At 45.5% G+C, this 19021-nt stretch overlaps 1 protein-coding gene across 1 annotated transcript in view; it reads right to left on the bottom strand.

Annotated features, from left to right (window-relative positions):
- HGH1 (HGH1 cochaperone) overlaps positions 1-19021 on the bottom strand; it is a 158292-nt gene that overhangs the window by 121364 nt on the left and 17907 nt on the right. The gene's annotated exons all lie outside the window — the stretch shown is intronic.

Here is a 19021-nt window from a genome sequence, read left to right on the forward strand (position 1 = left end):
ATTTGGAATACACTGAAACAACCAATGGCAAAGGCAATAGACAGAGCCTTATATTTGATTGCAAGCAAGTGGCACAAAAATAAAACTACCACTGCTTAAATATCGCAGCCATGTATTTACAATACAAATTCACCATGTGAAGAAAAAATGAACCAACACGTCTAAATTTATTAGAAGAGTGCGGGACATTCCAGCAGGCAGGTATACTCAAATCACATATAGAACCTTCTTTTTTGTTTTAATGTACATCACAAGCAAATATTTTTATTGGCCAATAGAAAAGCTACCACTGGCTTTGAATTACTTTCAACTCTAGAAATAGTTCAAACACACGAGGACTAAAAAGAAAAATGTATACATAAAACAAGATAAAGAATGGAAGGAGGAACACTAACAAAAAGACCTGGCATTGAAGTGAAATTCCTTTGAGGCAGATGAAACCCGTGATCAGGAAAAATGCCATCACGCACAGTGCAAGGGCAATGGGTAAAGCAGGCTGGCTCACCGCAGCTGTGTGCTGAGGGGGGCAATAGCAGAATATGAATGACCGCCGAACAGACCAATGGATGAAGAGGGGACCCAACAATCATTTATGACTTCAAGAGGTAATATATTTGTTATCTATGGATTTATTTTATTAGGTGAAGCTGGACAAACAGATAAACCTGTCTCTCAGTCGGACCTAAAACAACTAACTGCCTACACTCCAGATACAACACAAATGCACTTCTGGGTAGTTCAGATCCTTCATCAGTGCTAGAAAACTAAATGAACTGAACAACTGGAAATAAAAGGCCAGCTGTGCTCAAATCTGCTCACAGTCCTTTTTCGAGCTCAAATGAGAAAGTGAGGAAAGCTAAATTAAGCTAGTAATTGAGGCAAAGTGCTAGCGCAGTCGTCTTTAAGACAAAGAAAAGTATGCTACCAGTTTAGCACAGAATCTGCCCTTTTTAAAAAAAAAATCTTTACTGGTATTTTTAACATATACAGCACACGACACTTAACATGTAAACACATCGCATTTGTGTTTATAGTGGTGACCGCCTATGCGGCTTAGCTTATAGTTATACAGTACGCACATAGTGCCCATGAGCTGGCCCGTCTCTGCAGCTCTACAGTCCCACATATAACATATAGACATTTAAACATTGGCGTTTGGTGCTAGGGGTAGCCGTCCGGGGCTGGCCGGTGTGTTACAAGTGTGTACTTCTGACCCGCTTTCTACTGTGACAGAAAAAGAGCAAAGGGGAAAGCGGTAACAGTTTTAGGGAGGGGGGGGGGGCGGGGGGTTGTGACCTGCTCTCGTACTTTTGAGTGGGGATGGTCCCTTCAGTTGCTTTTTTTGGCTAGGAGTTTCATGGGAGATCGTAGGATACTAGAAACATGTCCACGGATGCCCACATACCCCTGCTGGGGTTTTTCCAAGGTGTGTTACACTAGGCTGTAATGTAGGCTCCTCTCAGGTAAGTCACCCAATTGAGCCACCTCTTGAACGATAATGATAATGATATTTATAAAGCGCACAAATACCAAAATGGTGTCTCGGCGCTAGAACCTTGAGCAAATACCCAATCAGCTCCCCTCACTGAAACAGCCAGGTTTTCAAATTTTTTCTAAAGCTCAAAAGAGAGTTAGCATTCCTGATCTCGGATGGCAGCAGGTTCCACAGCTTAGAAGTGCCGTAATGAAAACTCCGCCCTCCCCACTGCAGGGTCCAAATTTTTGGCACAGTAAGTAATTTAGCACCTGTGCAACGAAGTAATCTGCCTGGCTGATACCACCTAAAAAGCTTCTGCAGGAACAACGGGCCTTTCAATGTCAAGGCCTTAAAAGCCACACAGAGCGCCATGAATTTAATCCATTGCCCCACTGGAAGCCAATGCAGCTTCCGGATTTCCTCAGAGATGGATTTATGCCGGGGGATGCCCAGCAGAAGGCGGACGGCTGAATTTTGCACTGCCTGCAGTTTCCTCAAGCATTGTTTCTGGGCATTCAGATAGAGCCCGTTACAATAATCCTGCTTAGACTGAATCAGGGAAGTGATAACCACTTTCTTGGTTTCTGCCGGGATGTAGGGGAGTATCTTCCTGATTTTTTTTATCAGGAAGTGTGACGCAGACACGATGGCATTGGACTGTTGCATGAACGTCAGTCTGTTATCAACTAGAACGCCCAGGTTTCTTGTCTTTGCCATTGGAATGGGCTGCAGGCCCATTTCTGCAGGCCACCAAAGACTACTCCAGGAAGGTTTTAAATTGCCGAAAATCAGCACTTCCGTCTTCTCAGAATTAAGTTTAAGGCAGTGACTACTCATCCAGATGTTAATGGCGGCCATGCAGTTGTGGAATTGCGCAGCCGGGGAGCTCTGTTTTTCATGGGCTGCAACCACAATCTGAGAGTCATCTGCATATGATGTTAATGAGAAGCCATAATCTCTGATCAGCAAAGCAAGTTCGGTGACATAGACATTGAACAACAGTGAGCTCAACGAACTTACCTGTGGAACACCACAAGGCAGCACGTAAGGCTCCGAGTTGAACCCGTCGAGCGACACCGTTGATCTCCTCTCCTCCAGAAAGGGAGCAGGCAAGGCCAATGCCTTGCCCTCCACACCTAAAGATTTTAATCGGTGGGTAAGGAGAGTATGATCAACAGTGTAGAACGCGGCGGAGAGGTCAAGCAAGATTAATGCTGCCGTACCTCCCCCACCCATAACCGCTCTGATTTCTTCGGTCGCCTTAATAAGTGCAGTCTCAGTACTGTGTTCCTTGCGGAAGCCGAACTGAGAGTGATCTAGCAGCCCATTGTCATCAATATACTGAGTCAATTGAACATTCATGATTTTGTCCACAATTTTAACTGCAAGGGGAAGGCGCGCAATGGGACGGTAATTGGATGTTATGGACGCATCAAGGGTAGGTTTCTTGAGAAGCGGGAGCACAGATGTCTCCTTCCAAGTGGTTGGAAAGCTGCCTAGGGAAAACATTCTGTTAAAAATATCCATTAAAACAGGACTCACCAGGCCCGATAGCTCCATTAAAAAAGCTGACGAACACAGATCTGATGGAGAGCCTGACTTGGAGGCCAAGATAAGATGGCTCACTGTATCAATAGAGACAGGAGAGAACTCAGAAAACTTGCTTGTACCAGCAACTACCGCCTGCGTAGGAGGGACCGACTGAGCGCCTACACAGTTCTTAAAATTACAATGTCCAGCACTTTATTTTTAAAATTGGACGCCATATCATCAACAAACTGTTGACTACCTAGTTTGTTCAGAGCCTTGGGAACTGTTAGTTTATTTATGACTGCGAACAACTCTTTTGAAGAATATTTTGCAGAATCAATCTGAGATTTAAAATATTTACTTTTCTCGGTAACCAAAAGTGCTTTATAGGACCGAAGGGCTGTCCTATAAATCTGTTTATCAGTCATAGTAGTTCAGACGCCAACGGCGTTCCATACGACAGCATTTTTGTTTTTCATTACGAAGTAGATCAGAGAACCAGGGAGCGGATGGTGCCACCAGGTTGTCCGAGATGTGCTTGATGGGCCCAGATACACTGATGTAAATGTAAATGTAAATGTCAATGTTTTTGAGCTTGTAAAGCGCACTGCTACCCGTCCATAGGTCTCCTGGCGCTGTATAACTCTGGGGAAGCCGTCCTGGCTTTCCCTGTGGGATGGTCCCTTGCTGGGAGTCCCCAAGGTGAAGCCAGGCATCCCCGGAATTGGTGGGGCCGTTGTGGAGATTAGGCAAGCTAATGCCCAGAGTTGCCGAGTGGAACCCCTGATTAGAGTTAGCACCGAAGCGAGAATTATCGAGTCCGCTGACCAAGGTCCACGACCCTGCCGCGTCGGGAATTGAACCCTGGTCCCGGGCCGACTTCTGCTCTCGGGCCTGCCGCCTCTAACCAGTGAGCCACACTAATCCACACTAATCCACTGATGGCATCGGATAACCAGCTATTATAGTTGTTAACTGCTATGTCCACATTGGCGCAACCTGGGGGAACGAAGTCTGCCAATCTGGTTCGAAGTTCAGGTTTGTCCACTTTGCTCCAGGCTCTACAAGGAACAGACGGAAGCCTGGCTTTGGAGGTGTCCTTCCAATTGGTGATTACTATCTTGACTGCTGCCGTTAGCAGGAAGTCAAGGAGATTTCTGTCCTGTTGTGAGTCTATATCTGAAGTTATAAATGCGGTGGTGAGAGAGGAGAACTCTTCTATAAGTGTACAGCCTAGGGTTTTAATACTTTTTGCAATCGAAGATGAGGTGTGCCAGGTCACTCTACTCTCTGTCGCAGTTCCAGCAACGGTCATTTTCCCTGAGCCTTAGGGACGCTAATCTAGCTGGGGTCCAATAGGTCTTGTGGAGAAGCCAGAATTTTGTCTGGGCTAACACCGGGGCAATCATGTGTTTCGATGGGGACATCCAAAGGATGTGTCTCTCCTGCTCGCTGAGTGCGGTGTCTAGGTGTGATTCCCAGAAGCTTGTTGTCTTATTGTTAAGCTTGGATGCGCTGGGGCGGAGTAGTTTGTATATGTGGGACACATGGTGGCCCACTTTGTTCAGGTTCTCCATATACTGGATGATTGAGGGTTTGTGTTTTACTATTTTTGATTTGGTTAGGGCTGATCTGATTTTCAGGAAGTTGTAGAATTCTATATCTGGCAGGTTATGTCGTTCTTTTAGCATGTTGAAGGTATATGGGATTCCCCATTCCTCCAGCTGGGCTGGGTATGAGAGCCCGAGTTTTTTCCAAGATTCTATGGCTAGGGGTTTCCCCCTATATTTTATCTTGGAGTCTGCCCAGAGCGATTCCCAGTTAGAGTTCTTCACGCTGTGTTCTAGTTTTTGGTCTACCATAAGCAGGGTGTTCTCTCGAGCAAAACGAGAAACTAACCCTAGAAAAGATAAAAAGGCTCCTGGAAGCCTGGTCGCCCAAATTCATAACGTGGTGGGGGAAGATAGACACAATAAAGATGATGATCACCCCGGTGATCAACTACCTGGCGGGAATGCTCCCCATCACACTCACAGATTGATTAATAAACTACCTATGGCAAGGCAAAAAAACAAGGATAAGCCTGAAAAAACTAAAACTAGATAAGAAACTAGGAGGCCTAAACCAGGCCGATTTTAGAACATTTCAGATGCCATTTATAGCTAGACAGGGAATGTACTGGATCCTGCCGAACCTGTCTGGCTCAAGATAGAGAGAGCCATACTAAACAATACTGAACCGAACACTCCTCACTGTAAACAAGCAGACACAAAAGAATCTGCCCTTTTTAATATGCCTTTCCTATCATGTTCAAACCTACGTTTAGAAATGTAGTATTCAGATCCCAGATAAATTAGATTAGAAGAATGCTTGTTTTGTTATGCCAAGATCTACAGATTTGTGCGTTTGCTCTTCAAAAGCCTAAATGTGTCTTAAAAAAACATACAACCAGTTTTGTTCCCTCAAAACCTAAAAGACCGCTCTGTCTTCTTCAGAAGTTGACAGAACATATTTTCCCTGCCCAGAACTAGCCTTCTATTTACTCACAGACTACAGCTCCAAACTACAACTGCACCATATACATTAGTTTTCATTTCAGCTAAAAGTATTTCATATGTGTTTGCTGTCTGCTTCAAACAGCACAAATCCAGCCCTGTCCTCAGCTCTTAATAGCATTCTGTAACCCATTCAAAACAGTTACCCCATTTGTTAGGCAACAAGCTGAAGCAATAAAACTATCAGGAGTTGAGTAGGTGTGTTTAGGCCAACCCATTTATGAGTTCTCTCATGGAGCCGTTCAATTATTTGTTTGTATCAGAAAGTATACTCGGTTACCTATGTAGTCCACTGTTTCATCACATTGGTCAATGCAAATGTCTCGTCATTTGGAGTGAAGCACACAGGATCATATTTACTAGGCCTACCACTAGTATTGATACACATGTGAAAATGTGTGCCAATTAGCTCTGTGCTTTCTACTGCTGGTATAAATGTCTGGACATGAAGACCAGGCCAATAGAATCAACAATATCTTCGAGGGTGTAGACTCTGCGAGGATGGAGGAGGCTGGCTCTGAGGTGTCACCATCCTGCCTTCTCCAAAGGTGTGGCCTAGCTTTTTTCAGGACTGGTCCCACATACAACTGATCAAGCGGAACAGTCGCCATTTTGTTCCCATTGAGTCAAGACAGCGTTTTCTATTCATCACAGACTATGGGCTTTTTACGGTGTTGAACTGCCTCAACCAATAAACATTGATGTGCTTGAAGTAATAAAGAAGACCAGCCCGTAAGAGTTGAGTCTCAACATTGAAATCAGGTAAATGTTGAAAAGTAGGAGAAATTAGAAATCCCTGTGCTATTCTACAAACTATGCATGAGTGTGCAAAGATGCAGGTGCCAATGGCTTCCTTGACTCAATTTCTGAAATCTATTCTGTCTGCCAGCGGTCTGCTCCCTCCCAAAAATATTCCAGGTTTTTTCTATTGAATGTTCCCTCGCTGTACACAATTGGCTTCTAATTTGCCGCCACAAATGTACAACTTATATGATCATCCTGGAATGATTTGAAATTATAACAAAAGTAACTAAGCTAGAGTGCAAGCACCGGTTGCTGCAGCCTGTGAGCTCCCCTCCAACAATTACCAAAGTCACCTTCGAATTGAAGAGGGCCTTCACTCATCGGGTATATGGTTTGGTGCTCAAAGTTACGATGAGCATGGATCCAAAACTAAAAGGAACTAGTACTGGAAACGCGTACTTTTAACCCCTTCCATGCTGATGACGAGCTCAGCTCATCATCAGCGTTACCTGCCGTACGTTGATGACAAGCTGAGGTCGTCATGTATCGCGGTAATTTAAAAAATGCCGCACACAGCGGGAAAAGCCGCCGCACGCATGCGGTTAAGTAGGCGTAAATTTCCATAACTGGCTTTAAGATATTGTGCATGTATAGAAACTAGTATGTATTTAAGCCAGTTGCGACAGTTACTGCATACTGTGAGATCACAGAAATTTGCATTATCAGGATTTGTACATTTTTTTATGTGTCACAATTTTATGATGATGACAAAAGTACAGTCATAAACCAGCACATGTGGACTAATTGTGGTTTCCACAAATCAGTGTTCACTTAAGGGCTGAAGACCCCTCTTTTGAAAGGGCTGGGGATGACGTACAATGAATAAGAGATATCTGGTTTGTGAAAGCTTGACACCTTGCTACGGCGGCTTAGCTGGGAACAAAGCCAACACCCAGAGGGTTAAACGGACCAGGCTTCTGCCTTAAATATGTTGACATTTGTGGGGAAAGGATTTTCTGTTGAATGAACTAAAGTGCTTCCAGGTGATGATGTTGAGGGGTAAAAAGCATACCATCAGAACCTGCATGTGATCTGAAAGGATGCAAGAATGTGCAAGCTAAAGTGTCTGAAAATGAGGCATGCAAAGCAAACGCACCTTCAGCTTTGTCTTATGATCTATATGAACTCCCCCTTCAATTGCTAGTGAAATGTACACGAAAGGTCAACATGCATCATCATTCGGAACTTTACAAATAGCAAACTTCTCTTTCCAGATATTTTTAGGAACATTAAACAAGAAAACACTGTTCAGAATGAAAATGAAGCAGCCTGAGCCTCGTTCCAGGGTTAAACCAGTCTCCTCCACCTTCTCGTCAGTATGTGTAGGAGTCCTCCTCAGTGTTTGCAATGGGTGCTAAAGTGACAGATTGTGGCAGAGGCGGAGATCCCCTTCACAACTTGAAAGCAAAGTACACTTACTGTTACCAAGATTTTCATGGTGCATATGGAGTATTGAAGCTCTTGCTACTATTGTACACATTGCATAGGCTGCTATTGACCATCTGTATTGTAAAAGGGCAGAGAGCGAGTATGGATAGGAGGTATACTTCAAAACTGTACTTTCACCAAGAAGTACTGGTTGCTAAACATAGCAAAACAGAGTCGAAGTGGTTTCCTTTTTTACGTTCTGCTTGCACAGTGCTTGCGAAATCTCATGAAAAGTCAAAAGGAAATCTTTAAAAAATCCTGCCCATTACTCTCCTTTACTTACCATTGGTTCACTCCTACGTTGCTCTTGTTTCATTGCTTCGTACGTGGGTCCCTTGCTCACTTTGCCACTGGATTCAAGCTAGCCTGGCTGATGAGGGCTGTTAGTCCGAAACCGGTCCCAGGACGCTTGTTCCCGGTCCAGGGAGGACCTGGCCTGACAGTTCGGGCTGGACTGTTCCCATGAGGCACAGGGTCAAGACTGATTTGTATATAGCTGTGTCTGAACTGGGGCGGCGAAGTGAGCAAAAGACCGATGATGTATTCAACACAGATCTGTGACAGGGGGTGAGTGTCTGAAAAGTTTCAGTGCTCCGTCCATCATCTCCTTGTGTTTGCCCTAAGTTGGCAGGGTATGCCCAGACGTGGGTCTCTTGCTCACTTTGCCACTGGATTCAAGCTAGTCTGGCTGATGAGGGCTGTCAGCCCGAAACCAATCCCAGGATGCTCGTTTCTGGTCCAGGTAAGACATGGCTTGGTAGTTCGGGCTGGACTGTTCCCATGAGGCACAGGGTAAAGGCTGATTTGCATGTAGCGGTGTCTAAAACCAATGAATCACACATGCTAAGTTCATTGCGCACCTCCCAGAAACCCTTGAGCTCATCTTTTACCAATTTCTTATCCATACCACACCAAACATTCACAATCAACTCTTTAAGTTCAATTAATATGTGGTCAGAACCCTCAGCTTCGATCCATTCTTCCTTACTAAAACTGTTTTGAAATCTGTCAAATGACACAGCAACAGAAAATGCATTCCAAGAATTATTGTCTACCTCAGTCAATGGTAGGGACATTCGGCTCAAAAAGTCGGCAGTGAAATTTTTTACACCTGGAACACATGTATGTCATACAAGAAGTCTTGTAATCTCTTGGAGTGTCTTGCAATTCTCGCAGTGGCATAAGTCAAACCTTCAGTGGTTAATAATTTAGTAAGGGGTTAGTGGTCACAGCACAGGGTAAATTTCCTGCCCCAGGAACTTCCTGAAATGCTCCAGTGCCCATACGCACGCTAATGTTTCTCGTTCAATTGCAGAATACCTCTCCTCAGTAGGAGTAAGGGAACGAGATACAAAAGCAATTACTGTTTCTTTGTTATTACCCTTTAGTTGTGTGAGGACAGTACCCAATCCTTTGCTGCTAGCATAGGTGGTGACAAAGGTATCAGCAAAAGGATAAAAACCTAGTCAATTAGGTACCAGTGCAATCGCCTTTTTAGTTTTTTCAAACGATCGTTGACAAACATCACAGCAGTTAAATTGCACTTTGTTCGTTAGTAATGATCTCATGGTATGGGTTTTCTCTGAAACATTTTCTACAAACTTTGCATAAAATTCTGCAAGTCCTAAGAAGGATCTGAGATCTTCCTTAGACTTGGGTGCAGGGGTATCAGTGATAGCTTTCACTAAGCTAGTTTTTGGCCTAATACCTAAAGAACTAATCTCATGACCAAGATAAGTAACTTTCTTTTCGGCGAATTTGCATTTAGAAATGTCTGCTGTCACGTCCTTATTTTGCAGGATATTCATTACCTTCCTTAATTGTTCATCGTGGATTTTCTTATTATATCCCATTACCAAAATATCATCCTGGAAGAACACCACTCCTTGCATACCACCAAATAACTCAAGCATCAACCTTTGGAATACTGCCGCCGCAGATGCTAAACCAAATGGCATGCGGCGAAATTGAAAACAACCAAAGGATGTGCATAAAGCAGTATATTGTCTACTAGATGGATGTAGAGAAACCTGATGGTATGCAGAGGAGAGGTCAATGGTCGAAAACCATTTAGCATCTTTCGTTAGGGAAAGCATCTCATCAATTCTGGGTAATGGGAATTGGTCTACTAGGATGTTATCGTTCAAATACTTCAAATCAATGCACATACGAATGTTGCCATAGGACCGTCTAGCAATAACAATGGGAGAAACCCATTTGGAGGCTTCTACAGGTTCAATAATGCGTGTGATTTGTAATTTTTAAAGTTCTTTCTTTTAACTTTATCTCGTACAATAAGGGGAACTCTTTGCAATTCTTTTAAGACCCATTTTTGTGTTTCCTCAGCATCACACATAACTAGCTCTTGTTCACATAATATCCACCCTAATACAGAGGGTCCATCAGCAGCCACATACAGCTTACACAATGCTCTTTGAACTCGAAAACAAGAGTTCTGTATCTTAACATTTCAATTTTTTCTCCAGCTAAATTTTCTGGATTAACATCAGTGGGTTGTAAATAAGGGCCTATAGTATTTGTAAACTTATCTCCCCAGATACAGCGAGCAATAATAGTGAATGGTGAACCAGAGTTTGCTGCAACTTGTAAAACTATGCCACCAAAGAAGATCAAGCACATAGGTTTGTTGCTATTATCTTCATTTACATTCAAAACAACATTTTTCTTTACACCTGTGAGAATGGTATTAGGATTCTCAGGAGACTCATTAGTCATTACCTGACAAGTCTGACCATTCTCCGTTACACATGCTACGCAACTCTTATAACGTTTTCTTTTAAATACTTTTGCAAAATGTCCTATAATTCCACACTCTAAACACTTAGCAGTTTTTGCAGGACATCTATAAAACCTGGCAGTGTGTGAGGTACTTCCACATCTAAAACACACAAAACCAGTTTTGTTTCCTAAAGTGTTCTCTTCTTTCTTGGAGTTGAAATTTTGGTACTTTCTTTTATATTTGGATGTAGTGATTTTTTTCCTCGTCTATTGTCATTAATCGTGTTGACTCATTTCACGGAGTTACGGCTTTAGCACATCTCTCAAAAAGTCCTGCCTTTTTGACTAAAGTAATAATATACTTAAAGCTTGCCTCACCTTCAATCCATAACCTGTCTTGAATGTTTTTATTCTTTGTACCCATAACAATCTGGTCCCTGATCATATCATTGTTTAAAGATCCGAATTTACATTTGATGGCCAAATGTTTAAGTGCGGAAACATAGTCTTAAATAGACTCATTGGAATCTTGTTTGCGTTTGTAAAATGCACGTCTGGATACCGCTGCACACACAACCAGCGAATAATGGTCATCAAGATCTGCAATAGCACATTTAGGTATGTCAAAATCACCACTTCTGGGGGGAGGAGCTTCGCGCGCAACCGTGATGGCCGCGTGAGCACAGGGCTCCCGGACCTTCGCCACCTCCTGCACTTATCCTGAATACTATTCTGGTTATGACGACGGGTCATTGAAGACGCAACCCAGCTGATAAAATAGCTGTTTTCAGAAATCGATTTGGACTTGGGGAACCGATCTTACGATACTCTGAACTTTTGTGGCCTGCTTCATGGAACTGTCCCGGGCTCTAGTCAATGGCCTGCCCGGGCAGTAATTGAACAACATCGGCCTGCCTGATCCTGCTCTCTACCCAGGTCTTAGCTTTCGGTTTCGCATTGGACTCTCTCCCGCCTCGGTCTCGCTCCTGCCACCCATGGCGTAATCACCCCGCAACTTCGCTCCAGTATCGTGATCGAATGTCACTGGTCGTCGTATGGCAAGCTGTAACCTGTCCTTCTAGCGGACCCCTTTGGGTGAACTGAATGGAGCCATTTTCACCAGGTCCCGAGGACCCCTCGGGGGCACAGCTTCCAAGATGGTCGGCAAATCGGAGATCGAGAAGCGAAAGACCAAGTCCGTCCACCGTGGGGGTACCATACAATCGATTGTTATGGACCGATACACTCATCCTAAGGGATCCCCCGGTGGTGCGAGTAAGTCCCTGGGAGATGCGGGAGATGACTCGATGGCGGGAGACGATTTGACCTTACGTGATGTCATAGGCGCCATTGCCAGCATGAAGACCTCTATCGGCCTACAATATAAGACTCTGGCCCAAAAACTTGACACTGTGGCAATCGATGTCAACCTGATCAGGGCGGATTTAGCTAAGACCAATGAAAAAGTTAAATCTCTGGATTTGAAGACCTCCAGCCTCACGACTGATGTTGCTGATCTCCAAACGGAGGTCCGCAATCTACGGTCCTCCAACAACTTCTTTTCTCGCCGACTGGAGGATTTTGAAAGTCGAGCAAGACGAAACAACGTTCGTATAGTTGGGGTCCCTGAAAAATCAGAAAGCCAGACTGTGGATCTCCTCGTTGAGGACCTCATCGTAAATCATCTTGCACCTAAAGGCCTGAGCAACTTCTTTGCTGTGGAACGTGCTCACAGGGTGCCGGGAGGAAAGCCTAAGCTGGGTGCTACCCCGCGACCCATAATCGCCAGGTTCTTCAACTTTCGGGATAGAGACGCTATCCTGCAGGCGTCGCGGTTGGGTGGCCCCACGAAATTCGAAAATACCACGGTGAGCTTCTACCCGGACTTCACCCAGCTCGTGCAGAAGCAAAGGATGGGGTTCCAGGGGGTGAAGAGACGATGGAGGGACAGGGACATGAAATACGCAATGCTCTATCCAGCTCGGCTGCGCGTGGAATATGGAGATCGGATGTTTTTCTTTGATCACCCTGAGGCCGCTAGTGACTGGCTCGACACGCTACCCAGGCAGCAGGAACACTCTGAACATTCTGGCGGAGCTGAGGGTGGCCCGATGGAGCAGGAATGAGAAATGGATCTGGTTTTCTGGACTACATACGGACCTTCCAGCTGTGGTTTGCTGACTCTTAAACTGGCTTGATATTGGTGATTACCCAGGGGTGGCGGGATGGGTCTTTTTCTCCTCCGGGGTTTCTTTTCGTAGATTAGTTATATGTTAGGGCGACAGGCACACTGCAAGTTGGGGTGGCTTTTGAGTCTAACGCAGGGGTGCTGGGTGGTGGGTCTGGTTTTGGGTATCTGTTGGGGGGTGGTGGGGGGGGGGGAGTCGTTCGTGTTTTGGTCATTTCAAGTCAATGTATTGATTGACTTCTGGATTTGGATGTCGCGTTCGTTGTGGGGTGGATGCAGCAATTATTCCTGGGATGGGGGGTAGGGGATTGAAATTACTGTGTTGGAATGTTAATGGGTTGGGGGATAGGATAAAAAGGGGTGTGGTGTTACAACTGTTGAGACGTCCCTCCCCCGATGTCGTACTACTGCAGGAGACACACCTGATAGGAAACACATGCCATGCTATGAATCGGCGGGGCTACCGTCTTCTGGCACATTCTGGATTCACTACTGGCTCTAGGGGGGCGGGCATCCTAGTCAGGGGTTCCCTCCCTCTGGAGGTAGATGATATCATCCTTGATGATAGAGGGCGATATGCCGCCATTACTGGAAGATGGGAGGGGAAGACTATCAATCTGCTTTCTGTCTATGTCCCGCCTGGCCTTCAGACTACGACCTTTGCCGACTTGGGGAGAGTGATTTTGGGGCTTCCGGAGGGCATCCTGGTGGTGGGTGGTAATTTCAACTTGGTTGTCTCCGTGGGTGAGGATCGCTACCCCCCAGGGAACTCGTAAACTCACGGTCCTGGCTGGGTGGCTTCTTGGATACGTTGGGATTAATAGATTGCTGGAGGCTTTTTCACCCGGGGCAGTTACAATACACGTTTAACTCTGGTGCACATGGTAGTCTCTCGAGACTCGATTACATTCTGATGCCCGCGACACAGGCCTCTTCTGTCAGAGAGATTAGACATTTGGTTAAGGGTATTTCGGACCATTCCCCAGTATGGCTTGTGATGGAAGCGAGGCGGGGAACTGAGGGCCGGGTAGCCCCGATTAACCCTTGGTATCTCCGCGATCCTAGGTCCCATGCGGAATTAATCAACTCACTGGATCGATACTTCACGGAAAACGCGGGGTCTGTGTCATCTTCTATCTCGCTGTGGGAAGCCTTCAAGACTGTTATCCGTGGCCAGGCGCTATCATTAATCAATGGCGCTAAGAAACGTAAATATGAGGCTGTGGTCCGACTTGAGACCGAAATAACTGACTTGGAAGGGGAACTGGAGCTTGGTGTCACTCAGGACAAGCTCCACCTCCTCAGTCTCAAGCAACTCGACTGTAGGGCACTGGTAACGGACGCAGCCAAAGTGATGAGTAGAGAGCAGCAAGGACGCTTGTATGATGTGGGAGATAAGGCGGGAAAGTTGATTGCCTGGCTAGACAAGAAGGAGAGAGCGAGTCGTGTGGTCCCTTTGATTGAGAGAGTGGATGGAGGGATAGTGACTGACCCTAATGAGATTGTGGAGTGTTTTGCGGAACACTTCCAAACTGTATATTCCCCTGTATCCGACAGGCCAGAGCAGGATTCGCATCTGCTGTTAAGAGACATTACACTGCCCCGCCTGTCGGATTTAGATAGGGAATCGATGGACGCGACGCTTTCCGTCGAGGAGGTGGCGACTGCTATTCGCTCCGTGCGATCTGGAAAGGTCATGGGCCCTAACAGACTCCCCATTGAGCTCTACAAACTGCGCCCTGATACAATAGCACCGTATCTTTGGTCTATGTTTTTGGAGTCGTTAGATGTGGGCTCCCTCCCTTCTGATCAACGACTTGCATCTATTGTCGTGATTCATAAGGAGGGGAAACCGCGAGATCGTTGTGTATCGTACAGACCTATTTCGCTCTTAAATGCTGAGCCCAAGATCCTCGCGAAGGTGCTCGCAAACCGCTTGATAACTGTACTTGGCGACCTGATCCATCCAGATCAATCCGGTTTCATTCCACACCGTAACACGGCATTGAATCTGCGGCGCTTACATGGCGCCCTTGAGAGGGCTGCGTCGCTACGTGAGCCGGCCATATTGGCCTCCTTGGATGCCACAATGGCGTTCGATACGTTAGAATGGCCGTACCTCTGGGCAGCCCTCGCGAAGTTTGGTTTTGGCCCTGTTTTTATCAGCTGGGTGAGATTGCTATACGAGGGACCATTGGCCCAGGTGGTCGTAAATGGTCGAGTTTCTGGGCCGTTTACCCTCGGAAGGGGGACGCGCCAGGGGTGTCCGTTGTCTCCGCTTCTTTTTGCCCTCGCCTTGGAACCCTTGGCAGCCTCGCTGAGGTGGGAGCCATTGATGAAAGGTATTCGGTGGACCCCGGATTTTGAGGACCGAGTGTCGCTTTACGCGGATGATATCCTGTTGTACCTCACGTCACCTCGGAAGTCGCTGATTGTGTTATTTGATGTTTTAAATTCTTTCGGGAAAAATTCCGGACTTGTAATTAACTGGTCTAAGTCTTGTGTATATGTTCTTTCGGGTGAATCTCCTCCCTTGCCGCGTGGTTGTCCCATACAGGTGGTGCAGGCGGGATTTAAATACTTGGGGATCTTTATTACTTTAGATTCTGTGGTCCGCTATGAACGTAACTTGCTCCCCCCGCTTCAACGCCTAAGGACTGATGTTGTGGCATGGCGCAAACTTCCGTTGCCCCCCCTCGGACGAGCAGCATTATTTAAGATGATGTCACTGCCCCGATTCTTATATGCGTTACAAAATACATTTGACTTTATCCCAGCGTGCTACTTTCGAGAGGTGGAAAGTCTGCAGAGACAGCTGATATGGGGCGGGCGATCCCGCATTGCCCTTGCTAAGTTGACACTCCCCTGGTACGATGGTGGAATCGCACTCCCAGATATTAGGCGCTATTATTGGGCCTCCCAGCTGGGGGCGATCAATCATGGCACGTATGGTCCTGCGTCGAACCCCGCGTTCGAAATGGACAAGTGGCTGTTGCCTGGTGGGTATTACAACAGGGCGCTCTATACAAAATCTGCCTGGAAGATGCTCACGGATCCAACTAAGATAGCGGTGCAAGCATGGTATCGTGCAAATGCTGCAATGGGATGGAAGGATAAATTGACTCGAGCGACTCCACTTTACGCATCCGAGAGGCTTGGCTGCCTGTGGAAGACGAAAGGTTTTGATAGGTGGGATGTGATTGGTATATGCAGAGTGAATGATGTCTGGGTCAAGGACAGGGTCAAGACTTTCAAGGAGTTGAAGGTGGAATACGAGTTGAGTGATAGGGAGTTTTTCCGTTATGCGCAGATTCGCCATGCGCTGACCTCGTTTTTTCCGTCGGGTACCACTATCCCGGAAGCATCCCCACTTGAAGATCGGGTACTGGACGGGCACGTCCCCGACAGTACAATTTCACTGATCTACAAAAAGTTGATAAATAATCGGGTTGACCTCTTAGACCGTCTTAGAGAGGCCTGGACCGGCGATGGTCTGGAGTTGGACGATGAAGACTGGCAGTCGGCGGTATCTTCGCCAAAGGAGGTCGCAATTCCGGCTCGTCTCCGGTTTGTGCAGCTTAAAATCCTCCACCGGATCTATGTGACTGGTCCTCGCCTTATTAGTATGGGATATTCCTCGGACGGGATGTGTAGGTGTGGATGCGGCTTGCTGGGCACTTTTCTCCATATACTCTGGGAGTGCCCGGCGGTTGTGCGTTATTGGAACCGGGTGCATGCGGTTATGGAAGAGGTCACGGGTGTAGCGCTGTTGCCTGAAGCTAGGAGATATTTGTTGAATGTTTGGGAGCCGACTGACTATGATGTGGCTCAGACTCAGTGGGTGACCCTCGGGAATATGATTGCCAAGAGAGATGTGGCGCAATTGTGGGGATCTCAGAGGCCGCCCACTGTTCTGGCATTGAAGGAAAACATGGACTGGTGTATGTTTAGAGAGAAGACAACATACGTGGCACTTGGCAGGCCCCGAAAATGGGGGAAAGTCTGGGGCCAGTGGAACTCCTATCGAGGTGAATATGTACACCTCCCTTCACTCACGTCGAGACCACTCCACCCTCCCCCTGACCCGACATTCCTACTACTGTTTCAGCTAAAATGCCTCCTGATTTGCACTTCCCCTCGCTTCCCCCATCCTGTATTGTCGATTGTATCAAAGTTGCATGCTTTCCTTCCTCACGGGACGCTTCACCATTTGTTATGATTGTATTGCCTTGTTTCTTTATTGTTTATGGTTTATGTTTTAAAATTTTAATAAAAAGAAATATTTCAAAAAAAATCACCACTTCTTTCAACTTTTTGCATTTGGGTATATACCCTAAGGCCTTCACGTCCTAAACAATGCATTAAAATTCGTTTTTTCCTTTCAGGTGACATGACACAGCCACTGTCCTACAAGGTAGCGATATAATTAACAAAACATTCCTTCCACTCTTGCCATTTCACAGTAGGTTCCCCAGGATTAGTCAAAATTCCTTGGGAGTATTAAAATTAATGCTGACATTTATAGCACGTGTGGGATTTGCTGCAACTGAAGACGAACTGGCAGGTTTTGGGAGAGACACAGTCAACGATAAAATGCAGCAACAGTCAATGATATAATGCAGCAAAGGGTAAGGAGAAAATAAGGACCGAAAATAAATACTGTATAAAAAAATCAACTTCTTACTACAGTACATGGAGTTCCTTGGTGAATCATGCTGTACTCAGTAGAGACAAAGTTGTCCTCCAGCAACAGCTGACACGTGCGTTAGAAAGAGCGATCGGTAACTATCTGAAACTAACTGAAGAGTTTGTGAATAATTTAAGATGGCAACAAGTAAGGTTATGCAGCTTGACCTCGGTCAGAGTTAGGAAAGGGGTCTGACGTGAGAAGCACCGGTTGGAGCGTGGAACTTACGAGGAACGCCCGTGATGCAGTAAAGCCTTTGCGTTCCAGGGAGAACGGTGCGGGATGCACCGGCAAACAACGAACATGAAATTCAAAGGTAAACAGCAACCAAAGTAGTAAGCGTTGTAGGATAAAGGGAATTCTTGACTCACACGCCCCAGTTTTATTGTTTATAAAAGTTTTAGTAGGGACCAAGCACTTAGCTTATTGACAAATATGAGATTTTTGAATGTGGCATGTGCAATAGGAAGATTTTTAATTGCAACACAGGAGTCATTGAAGGAAATGGTATAGTTTGAAACGAACACGTGGTAGAAATTCGATCTCACCCATGATCTGTAGATTACTCTAGATTCTGTATAAATGTATAGCTAATGTATAAGCGACCCCTTGCTGCTTTGGTGAAGAATTAAGAGTTTTATATATGTGGGTCCCATTGTATACTTAAGTAGATTTTATTGTGTATTATATTGTTTTATGGTGAAACAGTAGGGATAAATCATATTTTAATTGTTTGTAATGTGCTACTTTTTATGGCTAAATATGCCAAATAATAATAATTAAAAGTGAAGTGACTCACACGCCGCAGGCTAGGTTCCCTCGCAGTGATCCTCTCCTTTTTTTTTTTTTACTGAAGATGTGTGAATAAAATTCACGCAGTGGGAAAGGAGAGTGACTGCAAACTGCACGCAGTGAGTGGAAAAGGAGGTCGTGCGGGCGGGGGTTGGACCATCAATTGTTGCCAAAATTATATTGTATCTTCCATATAAAGGCAGCAAACACGATGCAGTTAAGAACTGGTTTCCTTTATACCAACCCCTGCTGGAAAGGACACATCCGGCACAAAAGTCTCCCAGACGTCCTGACCCAACATACAAAACACTAATACATCCTACAATTCTATAATTCTAGAACCAAATGTAAAGTTCCAACGTTACCTCTATTCTTATCAAAAGATGAGGCACAATACTACACATCCGCACTTATGATAGTCTGCCACAAGATGTCGCTGGTTCACTAATTTAGAGACAAGCACAACAGTTTGTTAATTCAATATACATTCAAATTGACTAATACCTGCCTCACAAGCCATGTCTATAGCTTTAGGGGGCCTAGAATCGTCTGAATGGAGTGTGATGCGTAGCAGTTGTGTTGTTACTGCTCCTCGAAGTGCTGAGATAGGCAATGGGTGGTGCATGCTGGAGTGGCCTCCAGAGAGGGACCCTGGCACTTATGTTTTCGCCAGTTGAGCCCTGTTCTGTACGTGAGCTTTCTCTGTTGCTGCTATACTGGAATGTTATTTATGTAATCACACAAGGAGATCAAGACGAAAATAAAATGCACACTGTACGTCTTCGAAACAGGTAACACATCGAATCACAAGAAGTACAGGG

The sequence above is a fragment of the Lissotriton helveticus genome, chromosome 4_1, assembly GCF_964261635.1.
Source record: "Lissotriton helveticus chromosome 4_1, aLisHel1.1, whole genome shotgun sequence".
NCBI classification, from domain to species: domain Eukaryota; kingdom Metazoa; phylum Chordata; class Amphibia; order Caudata; family Salamandridae; genus Lissotriton; species Lissotriton helveticus.